The following is a 13,669-nucleotide window of genomic DNA, read 5'->3' as shown; positions in this document are numbered from 1 at the left end:
AACAACAAGACTTGACACCTAATTAAGCAGCTGGCTGGAGTGAAATTGGTTGGAGTTTGAGGCCCTGACCTGGCTGGTCGTCCGTTGTCTCCCTCACTTCACATTTCATTTCTGTTTGGATGCCGTTTAAGGAAAGGAATGAGGCAATTCAGAGGAACGATGAAGAAATTCAGGGAAACACATCTTAAAAATAACAAGAGAATTAAAACAGAAGTTAATTATCAGCAAAAACAGGTCACTAATTAAGGGGTAGAATGAAAACCTGCGGCCACTACGGCCCCCCAGGACCAGAGTTGGGGAGCCCTGCTGTATCGTAAAGAAAATGAAGGGGACTTTCCAAAGACAAGGTGAATGTTCATGGATGCCAATTGGCGAGCCGGCCGTGTAATGCGCCTGCACGTGACACCAAGTGTCATTTGCACACAGCCATTATGTCCAGCAGCACAGGAGGATGTGAAGTGTTGGGGAGATCACAGAGACCGTGCATTATGATCACTGAACAAGCATTATTGTTTGTGCACAGCTGATAAAAAATTGGCAAAAACCTACAGACTTCTTGAAGAATACGGCTATGTAACCGCACATTTGACACAAAGACTTCTAAGACGCATCTACATAGCTACTCCGATAGGGGAAAAGATCAGACGAGAGCCTGGGGGCCAGTGGTGTCAAACTGAAGGGCCACTGTGACTGTAGGTTTTCATTCAGCCACTTTCTCTGTGATTCACCAATTACTGTGTTGCTTTGGATTTAATTGACTTTCATTTTAATTGTTTCATTTATTCCTCTAACCAGAAGATACACAATAATGAGATGCAAAGCAAACCAACAAATGGCCTGGCTATAACGCAAATCTCATTTGTACCTGTGTCTTTATATCATACCAGCTGTGTAAGCATGGGCTCCTAGAAACTACTGAAATCGTCAGAAAACAAATTGAAATGCAGAGTCGGCGGCTTCTTTTTGTGGACAAGCTCGCCCTCCTCGTCTATCAGCGGCTAAGTGAGTTTCTCTCATTTGTCTTTCCTCGGTGGTCTCACTTTGGCGATGGAGTCGCTTTTCTTTCAGCTTCATGCTGTAGCGTTGCACTTCTTTCTTCTTCCAACTCATTAATTTGGGGCTGCCATGCCGGCTCTTCGAGCTTCACGCTGTAGCTTTGTACTTCTGGGAAGGACAGACAGACGCACACAATTTCACACGTAGACAATGATATATAAGACTAGCCGTGTAAGTCTGTGCTGTAAAAAGCCCGGGATCCTAGAAACTATTGCTCTACTAGAAAAATTCAATTTGCTGACGTGCTCACATCCCTTGTGCATTACCAGGGGGAGGAAAAGTAAAAGGGTTTGCCGATGTTAGCGACTAAGCAACTCTGTCATTCTTCTGTGGTTTCATTTTGCTGACGCGCTCACCTCGCTTGTGTGATTAGCAGCTAAGCGAGTTGTCTGTTTCCTCGGAGGCGGAGCCCTCACCCTGACTCCACCTCTCACTTCCGGGCTGCACAGACAGACAGACGGACAGACACTTCCACACGTAGACGTTTACATATAAGATGTGTCACAATAAAATATCTGAACAGGAAAATTAGAAATGTTGATCTGATGTGTTCCAAAAAGCATCTGGACAGTGTTCTCAGAAAAAATAAAATCTGATTTGAAAATGCTGAGTGGGGTGGTGGCCCTCCAGGTCTGTCTGAGATTCCCAAGTTGGTTTGTTTTGCACCTCTGTATGGTTTGGCTGTTGGTTAAGGACCAAACAATGAAGCAAGTCAGTTATAATTAAGTGTGTTGAATTCGCATTAGTAACTGGTCACTATTGAAGAAAGTGGCTGGAAAGAAGACTGTGGAGTTTGACCCCACTGCTGTAAGTGAAGGCTTTTGGGGTCTTGTTCAAAAAGTGGACGCCACTTGTTTTTAAGATTAGGCACCTACTCTAAATTTTTAAGATTAGGGACCCTGGTGTACCTGGCCTTACCCCCACAAACCTTAAGTTCAGGGTTTGTAGTAGGGGTAGGCCAGTCTAAAACAAACAAGAAGGAGATGGCGTCCGCTTTTTGAACAAGACCTGGCTTTTCTTTGCCAGTAAGGTGTGACTGCCATGATTCACGCCGAGGCTGGCAGACGTCTATACAAGTAGATTACGTATTGTCTCTTCTTTTAGGCACAATCCCTAAAATGAGGTCTGATTAAAACTGTTCTCCTCCAACACCTCATCCAGTCCACCTTCCAGTCGTCTATCACCCTTCTTTTCAACGTGTACAGTTTGGTTTATTTCTGACAGTCCCGCATGAATAACTTTGATTTTGACCTTTGTTTCATTGCACTCGTACAAAGACAGCCTAATGAAAATGGATAATAACTCATTTCAAGATCCGAAATGTGCTCAACAAACTTACTGAAGGGAGGTTCAGGGTTTAAAGCTTACAGCCGCTCATCGTCCGAGTGGAGTTTGTGTGCTCTCCCTTAGTCTCTGTGGGCTTTTCTCCCACATCCCAAAGATGCGTGTGTGTGTGTGTGAGGTTAGTTGGTGCAATACAAGTAAGTGGGCTCTGTGATGGACAGGAGTGCCGTCCAGGTTTGGGCACGGAATTGGCAAACACAGACTCAGAATCGCACGTCTGGTGTCCTTTCTTTATTTCTGTTGTATTTTTCATTCGACTTTGAAATAAGATTTTGGTTTTGTTGACAGTGTTTTCATTTTAAGTGACTTTATATTTTTGGATTTCCTCTTTACTTTTGTTTTTTCCTCCTGTAATACCAGAGGAAGAGAAGCTGTTTTCCTTTCAATTTGTCGTCACTTTATTTTAGTCCACCTCTGCTCGTTTAGAGACCGGAAGCAGTGGCCTTGTAGGTGTATAATTCACTTCTTGAATGATCTTTCATGCCCTGAGAGTCTGAAATGCTGAATGTGAACTGAGAGTACAAGTTGTGTGATCTCTGAATGGAGGTGGTGCGCCGGAGCAGTGAGTTACATTGCTGCCCTCCAAGATCTTGGCTGGCACTTTGTTTCCTTGTTCTTGCCATTTTCTTCTCATCATCCCAAAGCTGATCACTCTAACTTAGCCTTGTGTGAGTGACTGAGTGTGTCTATTAAGATTCTGAGCTGTATATACACGTGTGAGCGAGTGAGTGTGTGTGAGTATTCGGACACCTAATTATTACGGTATGGGAGTGTTTTCTCACACACACACACGTGACTTCATTGTGCCTGAACCCTCAAACTGCTCCGACTGCAGTGCCTGTGTGTGTAGTTTGCAGCCCGGTAGCGTCTGTCCAGTGCAGGCCACGTGACTGTTAGGCTGGTGTGCATAGACACTTTTTAAGACATGCTACAGGGTATCAAGATTATTTGACAATTTCTAAACACCTTTTATCTAAACTTTGTTGTACGCTTGTTTGGTAAAGCTTGATGCATAATACAATTTTTATAAAACCCTTGCAGAGAATTCATTCACAAACGCTGTGTGTTGTTATTATTGGTTTTTTACCCGGATGTGATTTTGCGGGTTTGTGCAGCTGCTGGCCAGTACACTCACCCACACCACATGACGATTATTCTGTGTTCGGGACTGTCTGATGTTCAGCTTGTCCTCCCCACCAGAGGCAGAGAGGTGTCTAATCAGCGGACCCCGTGGTCACACAGGCTCGTCTCTGTCTCCCATGCAGGTTCTCCACTCTTTTCTTATATGTGATGTTGGTTGAACTTTCATTGCAAGTAAAACGTGGAAGGTTTGCTTTCCAGCTCATCCACTCCACCAGAACGTCTCTACTGCTTGGTCACTCCTCGGTGTCTGCAGTATATCTGATGACGCTTTGTTTTCTTATGTTAACATTTTTCTCTAACACGAGACAGTGTACCAAAGTAGCACAATACCAGGCCATCATTTTATTTCATATACACTACAAATAAAGCAAAAATGAGTTTTGTCGAGGTTCGCATGCTGCTATTCATATTTAACATGCCAAACTTTATATTGAGGAATGAGTTGTTCAGTTTATTTGTTCTACATTTGTATGTATTTGTTCAGCCCAATCCCCCGATTCCTTCACACATTAACTACATTTAGTTCTTCAGGTGAAACTTGCTATTAATGTACATTTTCTTTTCATGATAGAATGCTTGCCTTCCAATGCCATACTTTCAAGTCACTTTGCTGGAGTTTGTTGTACGCGTGGGGAATGTGGAAGTGATCTGATTAGATAAAGTGAAAAAGCAATGTGTTGTCTGATGAGAGTTATGTTTCAGAACGCTAGGAGAGAAGCGCTGCCTTGGGCTTCTGGAGAGAAATGGCAGGTGAGAATGTGAACGCTGCTGGGCTTCGACCAGAGCAGAAAGACTTGGTGCCATGGAGGAACAAATAAATGGGAAAGGGATTGGTGAACTGCGTGGGGAAAATTGCACTAGCAAAGTGTTGCACAGAAGAAAAACAAGAGATTGTATAAATTGTATCCATCTTTTGGTTGCAGAGATCATTGGATTTTGCAAGCATTTGTATTTTAAAAACAATCTAATAAAAAAAACGTCTTTTTTCAAAGTTGTTTTGTTTGTTCTTTCTCTATAAGTGGGCATGTCAGACTTCATGTTCTTGATGGGAGACCTTCCTGTCCTCAGGTGTAGTTGTCACTTTTGAATCTAATGGGTTTTATATTCTAGTGCTCAGAGCACGCTGTTCATTCAGTGTCAAAACACTAATTACGATATAAAGTCAAATGTGCCTGGAAGGCGTGGATGAGCTTTAGGAAGTTAGCTACACCCATCTGTCCAAACAGAGTCTGCACATTTATTAGATCACTTTACAGTTCTCCAGTGTCAAACTCCAGTCCTGGAGGGCCGCAGTGGCTGTAGATTCTCATTCTCACCGTCTTCTTAATTAGTGACCTGTTTATGCTGCTAATTAATTCCATTTGCCTTAGTTTTCATGAACTTTTAATTAACTTGACTCAGACCCTTTAGTTGTTTCTTTTTCTTTAACTAGCAGCCAAACAATAATGAGACACGAAATACGCCGCTGCACGAGCAGCTCACCTGCGGCCATCACACAATATCGGAAAATAAAGAAAGGTGAAGGTCTCAGTTAGGCTGACTTCTTAGAAAAAATAGAAAATCAACAGTTCTGGAAATGTCTGCTGTGGCCAAATGGGAGCAGCAACAAGCCGTGGAATTAAATAATGAGTTTAATTAACAGCAAGAACTGGCTTCTCACTTAGAAACTGGTTGGAGTGAAATCGAGTTTGACGCCCCGATTAGGCTGGTTGTCTGCTGGCTCGTTTCACGTCTCATTTCTGTTTGTCTGCCAGTTAATGAAGAAACGAATCAACTCAGAAGACTGAGTCCTTAAAAACAGGTCTATTAAAATGAATGGAAAAGAAGTGAATTAGCAGTGAAAACTGATTAGGAAAAAAGGTCAGAATGAAAACCTGCAGTCACTGAGGCCCTCCAGGCCTGGAGTTTGACACCCCTGCTCTACATTAAAGTTAGGAACTTCTTTAGATGTAAGATCATTTCTCCAAAGGTAAATGCATTTTGCGATTTTAAACAGGAAAATAATATGATTTATTTAAAAAGATGAAATATACTATAGAGTAAAAAGACAATGAACATGGCCTGTAAAGCAAAAATAGAAATATCCTAATGCAAAGGAAATTATATTATATGTATTTCTATATTTTTTCTGTATCTCTCTCTCTCTCTCTATAGATATATATATATATATATATATATATATATATATATAAATAAAACCAGCTTTATGTATATGCATACTCATATATTACTATTATAGAACAAGGGATTACTTTTAGCCTCACCTAAAAGATGGTGTAGCTTGAATCATCCATCCATCCATTTTTCAACCCGCTGAATCCAAACACAGGGTCACAGGCGTCTGCTGGAGCCAATCCCAGCCAACACAGGGCACAAGGCAGGAACCAATCCTAGGCAGGGTGCCAACCCACCGCAGGACACATACAAACACACCCACACACCAAGCACACACTAGGGACAATTTAGAATCGCCAATGCACCTAACCTGCATGTCTTTGGACTGTGGGAGGAAACCGGAGTACCCAGAGGAAACCCACGCAGACATGGGGAGAACATGTAAACTCCACGCGGAGAGGACCCGGGTAGCGAACCCAAGTCTCCTAACTGCGAGGCAGTAGCGTTACCCACTGCGCCACCATACTAATAATAATAATGTATTTTATTTATAGGGCACTTTACATTTGTAGTAAATCTCAAAGTGCTACATAAAAAGTTTGAACAAAGGCAAAACAAGTTAAGAACAAAGATAAAACAACAATAATTAGTAGCATTTTTGTTAATATGCTTTCCTAAATAGAAAAGTCTTTAGCTGAGCTTTACACTCTGCTGTGTTCTCAGGCTCTCTGGTAGGACATTCCAGGGTGGGTGGCCATCTCTGTGTGCCTTTCCACACATCGAGGACTCGGTCTGCTACACTACCGACGTCGCCCGCAAGCCAAGAAGAATCGAATCCGAATTCTGGTAAGGAGAGTAGCAGACATTTCAACAGCCGCTCTTACATGTGGAATTAAACAATTGAGTTTTAAAATGCAATCGTTATGACCGTGCCATCCACAATCCACAGAGACAGGGCACTTGTGAACATTCAAGTACGGAGGGCATGAGGATGCGGATGACAAGTCTGAGAGCAAACCGGCACCTTGTCAATCACAAGACGTATAAAATCGGCACCGTTTTTATCGGAAGAAGGCAGCAGTTAACCGAGGCAACGCTGTTATTGAAACCCGTGTTTTAATTTGGAGATAGAAGGCCGCTCAGTTTTCTAACAGCCTGTTGCATAGCCTGGTAGAGCCGGTCGTCCGGATGCTCCGGTAAAACTACAAGTTTGTGATGGGGGTCGGAGAGGTCGTCCAAAATGCAAATACAGCATTTTGGGAAAAATAGATTCCCGATGAACTCCAAATGGACTCGTAGCCTACCCGAGCCCTCCACTGCTCCATGACCCCGTCCCTCACTCACGCCCTGCCTCTTACCTTCTGTCCCTCGTCACCGCCGTCCTCCCGCCTTCCTCGTCGCGCTCTCCTCAACTTCCTACTCACGATCTGCGCGCCAAGCACACGTGCTGACGTCACGAGTATGGCGTTATTTCAGTGCCACTATTCTGAGCACACGTAAAAAAATATTGAGCGCACGTAAAAAAAGATTGCAAGTGCAAGTGTTGCTGAGTAACGTCCATCGGGATCTCCGTCCGGTTTCAAAGAGATGGGAATAATTTGAGTGTTTATGTGAAAACGTTGATTGCAAAAAATCTTTTTTTTTTTTTTAAAGCTTAACTATTTTAAGTCGAATTCTGACGAGATAGCGTAGTGCTCACGCCGAGTTTAGTGCTAATTCCTAAAATTATCGGTACACAGTACTGTGTGTGACCTCAAAACTGCCAGAGATGGGCAATGGGTGGGCTTGTGTGCGCAGGCCGTGAATCGTCATTCAGGTCTCAGCAACCCGTACTGTGTGAACCAAAGAAAAACTAATCTGTGGCGTCAAAGATTAGGATTAGGTCCCCTAAACTTGAATAATCAGAACACAAGAACGATGGCAAGTGATGTGGGAGTTTGAACTGCGGGAATGGATGGGCGAAAAACACAGAGAGAGCATCTGAGATTAGGAAGGATATGGCGTGCCCTCTGCAGCCTTGGCAAAGGACTAAGGCCAGCCCTGTCTCTCCAAGAGTGGCGTTTGTGGGGCGACCTCCCCAGGCCCTGCTCCAAAGGGGGCCCTGCTTTTGAGGTCCACGTGTCCCGTTTGAGCGCATTTGTCAAGTTATATTCTCCAGTATATATATATATATATATATATAGTATCTCAAATACATATATATATATATATATATATATATATATATATATATATATATATATATATATATATATATATATATATATATATATATATATATATATATATGTACAGTATTTGAGATGATTCTAAGAGGAACCCTTTTAAAATCCCACTTCAAGTTCAAATTCCATACATGTATGGAAGTATTTAAATTCGGCTTATTTTAAAAGCTGCATATTTATGTTTGGTATCATTCTTTTCACAATTTATCGAACTTTAATATGATGTTGTTAGATTTTCAGATTTTTATTCCATTTTTAAATTATAAACTAAAAAATATCAAGAATTCATGTCCCACAAGATGAGACTTAACCAAGAATGCCAAGAGATTTAACCAGGTCCAGGGCCAAAAATAAAAAACAAAGAGTACGAGAGCGGCTGTACAGACTTTTAAATGTTTCAAGTGCCGCAGGAGATGCAGAGGGTAAAAAAAAAAAAAAAAAACCTGTATTGGTATCAGTGTTTAAAAGGGGGTTTCGGAGGAGTGACCGCGTCTCCTTGGGGTGCGTTTAGCAGCCATCCCTCTTCACAACACGAGTGGCAGACTGGCTGCATCTGGAGGTTGCCCCCCTAGTATGTGTATATATATATATATATATATATATATATATATATATATATATATATATATATATATTGCATAGTTTACTGTCAAATAATGCAAAGAGTGCACAGTAAACTATGCTACATTCCATGATCTGCTTCTCCCAACTGAAAGAGGGCCCTGCTGCGGATGTTTGCCGAATGGCAGACCAACCACATGCGTTACCTGGTAGGTAACCACCCATACAAGGTCAGGACTCAGACTATGAATGCAATGAATATATATATATGCTGTATATGTATAATATATGTACAGTATATATATATATATATATATATATATATATATATATATATATATATATATATATATATACAGGTCCTATAAAGCTATCCACTCCCATGAAAGTTCCACATTTTATTTTTGTACAGTGGGCTTTATTTGACTTTTTTTGATATTGATCAACAGAAAAATGTCAAAATGAAAACAAGATGTTAACAAATGGTCTATCTTCCATCTTAAATCAGCAGGGAGAATGAATGCTGCCAGAATGAACTCTCTAAGCTGATTTATCTATTTCAGAGTATCACTATATACTGTATATAAACAAATCATTCTTTAAGAAATCAGATTCACTTATAACGTCATTCCTCTGGAATTCAAAACGTCCACACATTCAAAAGTCGACACCATAAAGATCTGAAACGGAAGGTGGATTGCACTACATTTCAGTTCTATTACTAGACAGCAAATATACACACAATGCAGTCTTGTAAATAAACGATTGAAAACAGGCCTGGCTTGCATTGGAGAATGAATCCTGCTCTAAATCCCCCTTTAATGCCCTGCTCGGTGATTTACTCAATACCAGCTATCGGCCGTTTACCAGCAGTTCAGTCACCCACCAACTACTTAAAATCTGAACTAATGCAGGACATGCTTCATGGCTGATAAGCTCCTATGTGTTGCTTCTGTGCACATTAATCACCTTTTCCTAACTTCTCCGACCTACTCAGCATACAGAAAACACTAAGGATTAAGATATTTGCAGACTTTTATATTGACAGTGTATTTGCATCTTATGAAGAATTGTGCTCCAAAGTTAAATTTCCAGCTGCACATTTTTTTATATGAAAATCAGAAATTTTGTTAAAAGAAACCAACCAACCTATCCACATCTCTAACTCATACCAATTCCAGTGGCTATACTAGTTAGTCTTGTGGAAGACTCAGAGAGCTTTTCAACAATATATAAAATATATAAAGGAATTTACCCTTCAAAGATCTTAAGGAATGGTGAGAAAGGGACCTTTTCATAAAGAAGTTGGAACTCTAGTGAGCAAGAGAAATCACTCTAGTTCAATATATGTCCTTGTCTTGCACTATCATTCACTTGTTATGTAGTCTGATCTGCAGCTGGGCCGTACTCTTTACATTTCTTCATGACTGATTTAAGAGGAGTCCAAGCGAGATTCCGTAATTTGGATATTTGTCTTTGCTTTTCAGGGAGTTACTTGGAGTGTCATTCTGCTGGTCAGGCCACAAAACCAACTCCCCAGAAGCTGGACTTTCCTGATACCTCAGGTTTGTTTATTGTACCATCAACTGAAACCCCAGGCAGGTGGCCTACATCGAGCTAATCAGTGGTGGGTTAGGTGTCTCATATTAAATACTTTTATGTGATTGATTCATTTGTGTTTCATATTTGTAATTCATTTAGATCTTTTTTTCTTTGACATATTTTTTTGTCTGTTGATCAGTTTTAAAAAGCCAAATTACATTCACTGGGATTCAGTGTTGTATAACTATAAAATACGAAACTTGCAAGGGGGTGAAGACTTTTTATTGGCACTATATATAAAAGGGATAGAGAGGGAGAATGTCATTTCAAAGCTTAAAGTGATAGCTTGACAGTCCCTCAGGTCACAGCACAAGAACGGCAAGTGATCCCTCAGCGAGGACAGTATCCAGTGTCAAGTATGAAAAACAAAGAGAGGAGGGTCCTTCACTTATCTATTTTGAGAAAGAGGGAGAAGGAGAGAGAGAGAGAGATGGAATACTATTTAATAACATTATTCTGGCACCAAAATTAATTTCACCGTATCAGGCATTTTCTACCTTAAAGATAAAACTAAAAAAGCAATGAAAACAAAACTAAAAACTAAGTGTTCAACATTAAACACTGTGGAAGATCAGCCCAGCCCAGACAGACACAAAGACTCACAAGTCCAGGAACATGGTGCTCCAAACACCCACCATAACTCTGTTCCTTTTTACTTTACTTTTACTGTTCTCAATTCTTCTGCCGCCTCCACTTCTCTCCCTGCAAGCTCCATGCTCTGCCTCCCGACTCCAGCTCCCTGAATGGAGTGAGGCGTCCCCTTTTATAACGATGTGCTCCAGGTACTCCCTGATGACCATCCTGCAGCACATCCTGGTGTGGCGGAAGTACTGCATTCCATGTCTTTGGAACCATCTGGAGCTTCCAAACTCCGTGGCCCCCATACAATCCAGGGGGGCTGCCCTCTTGCGTCCCGGAGAAGGAATTGCCCCTCTCCTGGTCCTTTGCTTCTCCAGGTGTCCCGGTGGGGCAAAGTCCCTGGTTGTCTGTCACAAGACATAAAAATAAAAACACACCAGCAGGTTTTGTTCTTCTCCAGTTTGAAGACTCTTGGCTTACAGTAAACATTATTGATTGTTCTGTAGAGGTGCCATCAACTCAATCATTTTATGATTTTTTTTGATTGTTTCATGCTGATCGTTGATCTTTCCAAAATGTACAGTAAGTAAGATGTCCACAACAACATTCTCTTCAGGTATACAAACACTGTTTCTCACTGCTAATGCGTACTTCCAGGTGAGCTGTTATTAACAAACTACAGATGAAGGAGAAGTAATCTCAAAAGTGTTTTCAGTCACAGTCTGCTGTCTGTCAGGCGTTTCGTGGAAAGGTCTTTTTGATCAGCACATTTCAACTTCAGGCTTTGCTCATCCAGACTAGCATTAGATCACATGTTTTCAGTGTGTGCCGCCTGATCGTTTGCTGAATGCGTCTATTGGGCTCAGTCACAATAACATGGCCTCACCTATGAATCAGCTATACCAAAGCATCACTGGCACATTGCAAACAACGTGCCTTCCTGCTTTATACAGGCTGGCCAGGATCGCACCTCCCCATTTATGACGAGAAAGCAGTTCAAGAGTAGAAAGGTTCAAGCAACTGATGGACTCCAGACACCCACTTCACTATCACCAGGAGGTAAATCGCCGACTATCTTCTTGTCGAAGCTTCGCCACAGTGGAACCCCTCAATCCAAAGCAGTCCACGACACATAAGCTCGAGAGGTGGCGAGAGACTGACCGCAGCCCTCCCAATGAAGCTCACCCTACACCTCAAGAACATCTACCCAATGAATCATCCCTCTCTAGGAAAGACTGGGTCAAAGGTGGGCAAAAGAAGGGACAACCTATTTATATGAGGCCTCACAACAAGCCCTGTGCTGAGCCCACCCAAACAATGGACCACATTCTCCATGAATGTTCCTGAGGCCCAACATGTGCCGATGAAGATCTTAAGGATGCTAATGACGCCGCTCTAACCTGGATACGGCAGTGGCGTGATAAGATATGATGATGACCTATGGACCGATTGAATGGAATTCTAGCAGGGATCGTTTGTGTCTGACACATGCGCCTTGTGTCCTTGAGATCAGGTGAACGGCAGCTTCAAAAGTGTTGCCCAGCACTCTTGTGAACGCACACAGAAAGTGTTGTCATGGTGTTTTGCCAAAATAGTGTCCTGGGGTGACTGTCCCCCCTATCAGATTTTTTTGTTACGTACACCTGAATTGAACACGCCACCACTTATCTGTACCCCTTGTGTGTTTACTCTTAGCAGTCTGGTCACCGTCAGGGTTGACACTATTGTCATTAAACACTTCCCTCTATCTTTTACAGGTAATAAAACAAAGTACCGGAACAGGGAGAAGAAAAGGTGACATTTTCATTCATGCATAGATTAACTTAAGGTTTCCAACTTTGCCAAGCAGAGTAAAATTAGTCTTGGCAAAAAAACAAGCCAAACAATCCCATACACCCCGATAATAAGCAGGCACTCCTGCGTCTTTTAACTATCAGGTGGTTCTCTGTTTAAGTGTATTGATTGGTCTGTGGTCTGTAGTCAGTGGTCTGTGGTGGTCCCACCGTTGCCGTCTGTATTGAGTAGCAGAGGTGACCTCTTGGCTTTGATTTTTGGTTTGGGATTGCTGAAAGTTTGGTTATGGCCATTTTTGACGTCTCTTCTCCCGCTCCTCTCCATTATTCTAAGTTTGCCCGTTACTTTGGAAGACATAACAACAGCATCATGTAACATTTTCCAGACTTAGTTTCAGAAATTTCTTTTCATTGTGACCTGATGCCTGTCCAGAACCTGTGAGCCAACAACTTTGGTGTGGTAGAAAGGGCCAAAGTTTTATGGATGGAATATTAAAAAGGTCTCAGGTTCTGCTTACATTTAAAGTTCTATTAATACCATCGAGAAACAGTCGTAACTGTGTTGTTGGCAAATATTAACTAACACCTGCTTGCTACAAGTTGCTCAGGGCCTGAATAAATTGTAATCACGTTCATTAAACTGACTGATCCTGTGCTATCAGTGGCATACCTGGCACTAAAGTATTGTTTTTTTTCTCATGCATTGTAGTACTGGGGTGTTATACCGTGTTAGGCTTTATGAATGCAGTGAAGAAGGGGCCTGAGTTACCTTGAAAGCTGGCATATTGTAATCTTTTTAGTTAGACAATTAAAGGGATCATTTTGCTTGACTTGTCAAGCATTGAAACATAAGAAAAAAAAATCAGACATGTCCAACGCATGACTTGCCCTCCTGTGACTTTAAAAACTGACCCCATCATCATCATCATCATCATCATATACATGCTGTATGAAGATACCACACTCAAGCAGAATCTACTGGCATGCTGGTTCTCATAATCATAAGACAGTTCAAATATCTCTGTCCGGTTTCAGATTTCTTTTAAAAGTGACTACGCTCACAAACTCACTTCACAAATCTCCACAAAGTGGTCCGACATTGTGCTCCATGATGCCGCTTTGAAAGTGTAAATCCATTGAAAACTCGGTTCAGACTTTAACCCCATCACTTATATTCTACCTATAGAAAGGAAAAAAAAGCAAGAGAGGAGTTTGCGTGTGTGCACAAACGGACGGGGTCACAGTAAAAGG

General features: G+C 41.7%; 1 protein-coding gene across 1 annotated transcript in view; it reads left to right on the top strand.

Annotated features, from left to right (window-relative positions):
* c7h4orf54 (chromosome 7 C4orf54 homolog) overlaps positions 1–10,116 on the top strand; it is a 64,895-nt gene extending 54,779 nt beyond the window's left edge. The window contains exon 2 of the mRNA XM_039759812.1: positions 9,932–10,116. The gene's annotated coding sequence lies outside the window, so the exon portion shown is untranslated. The remainder of the gene's footprint in view (positions 1–9,931) is intronic.
* The last annotated feature ends 3,553 nt before the right edge of the window (positions 10,117–13,669 follow it).

This window comes from Polypterus senegalus, chromosome 7 (assembly GCF_016835505.1).
Source record: "Polypterus senegalus isolate Bchr_013 chromosome 7, ASM1683550v1, whole genome shotgun sequence".
NCBI classification, from domain to species: Eukaryota; Metazoa; Chordata; class Cladistia; order Polypteriformes; family Polypteridae; genus Polypterus; species Polypterus senegalus.
The sequence above is the reverse complement of the archived record's forward strand: the minus strand, read 5'-3'. Positions and strand labels throughout refer to the sequence as shown.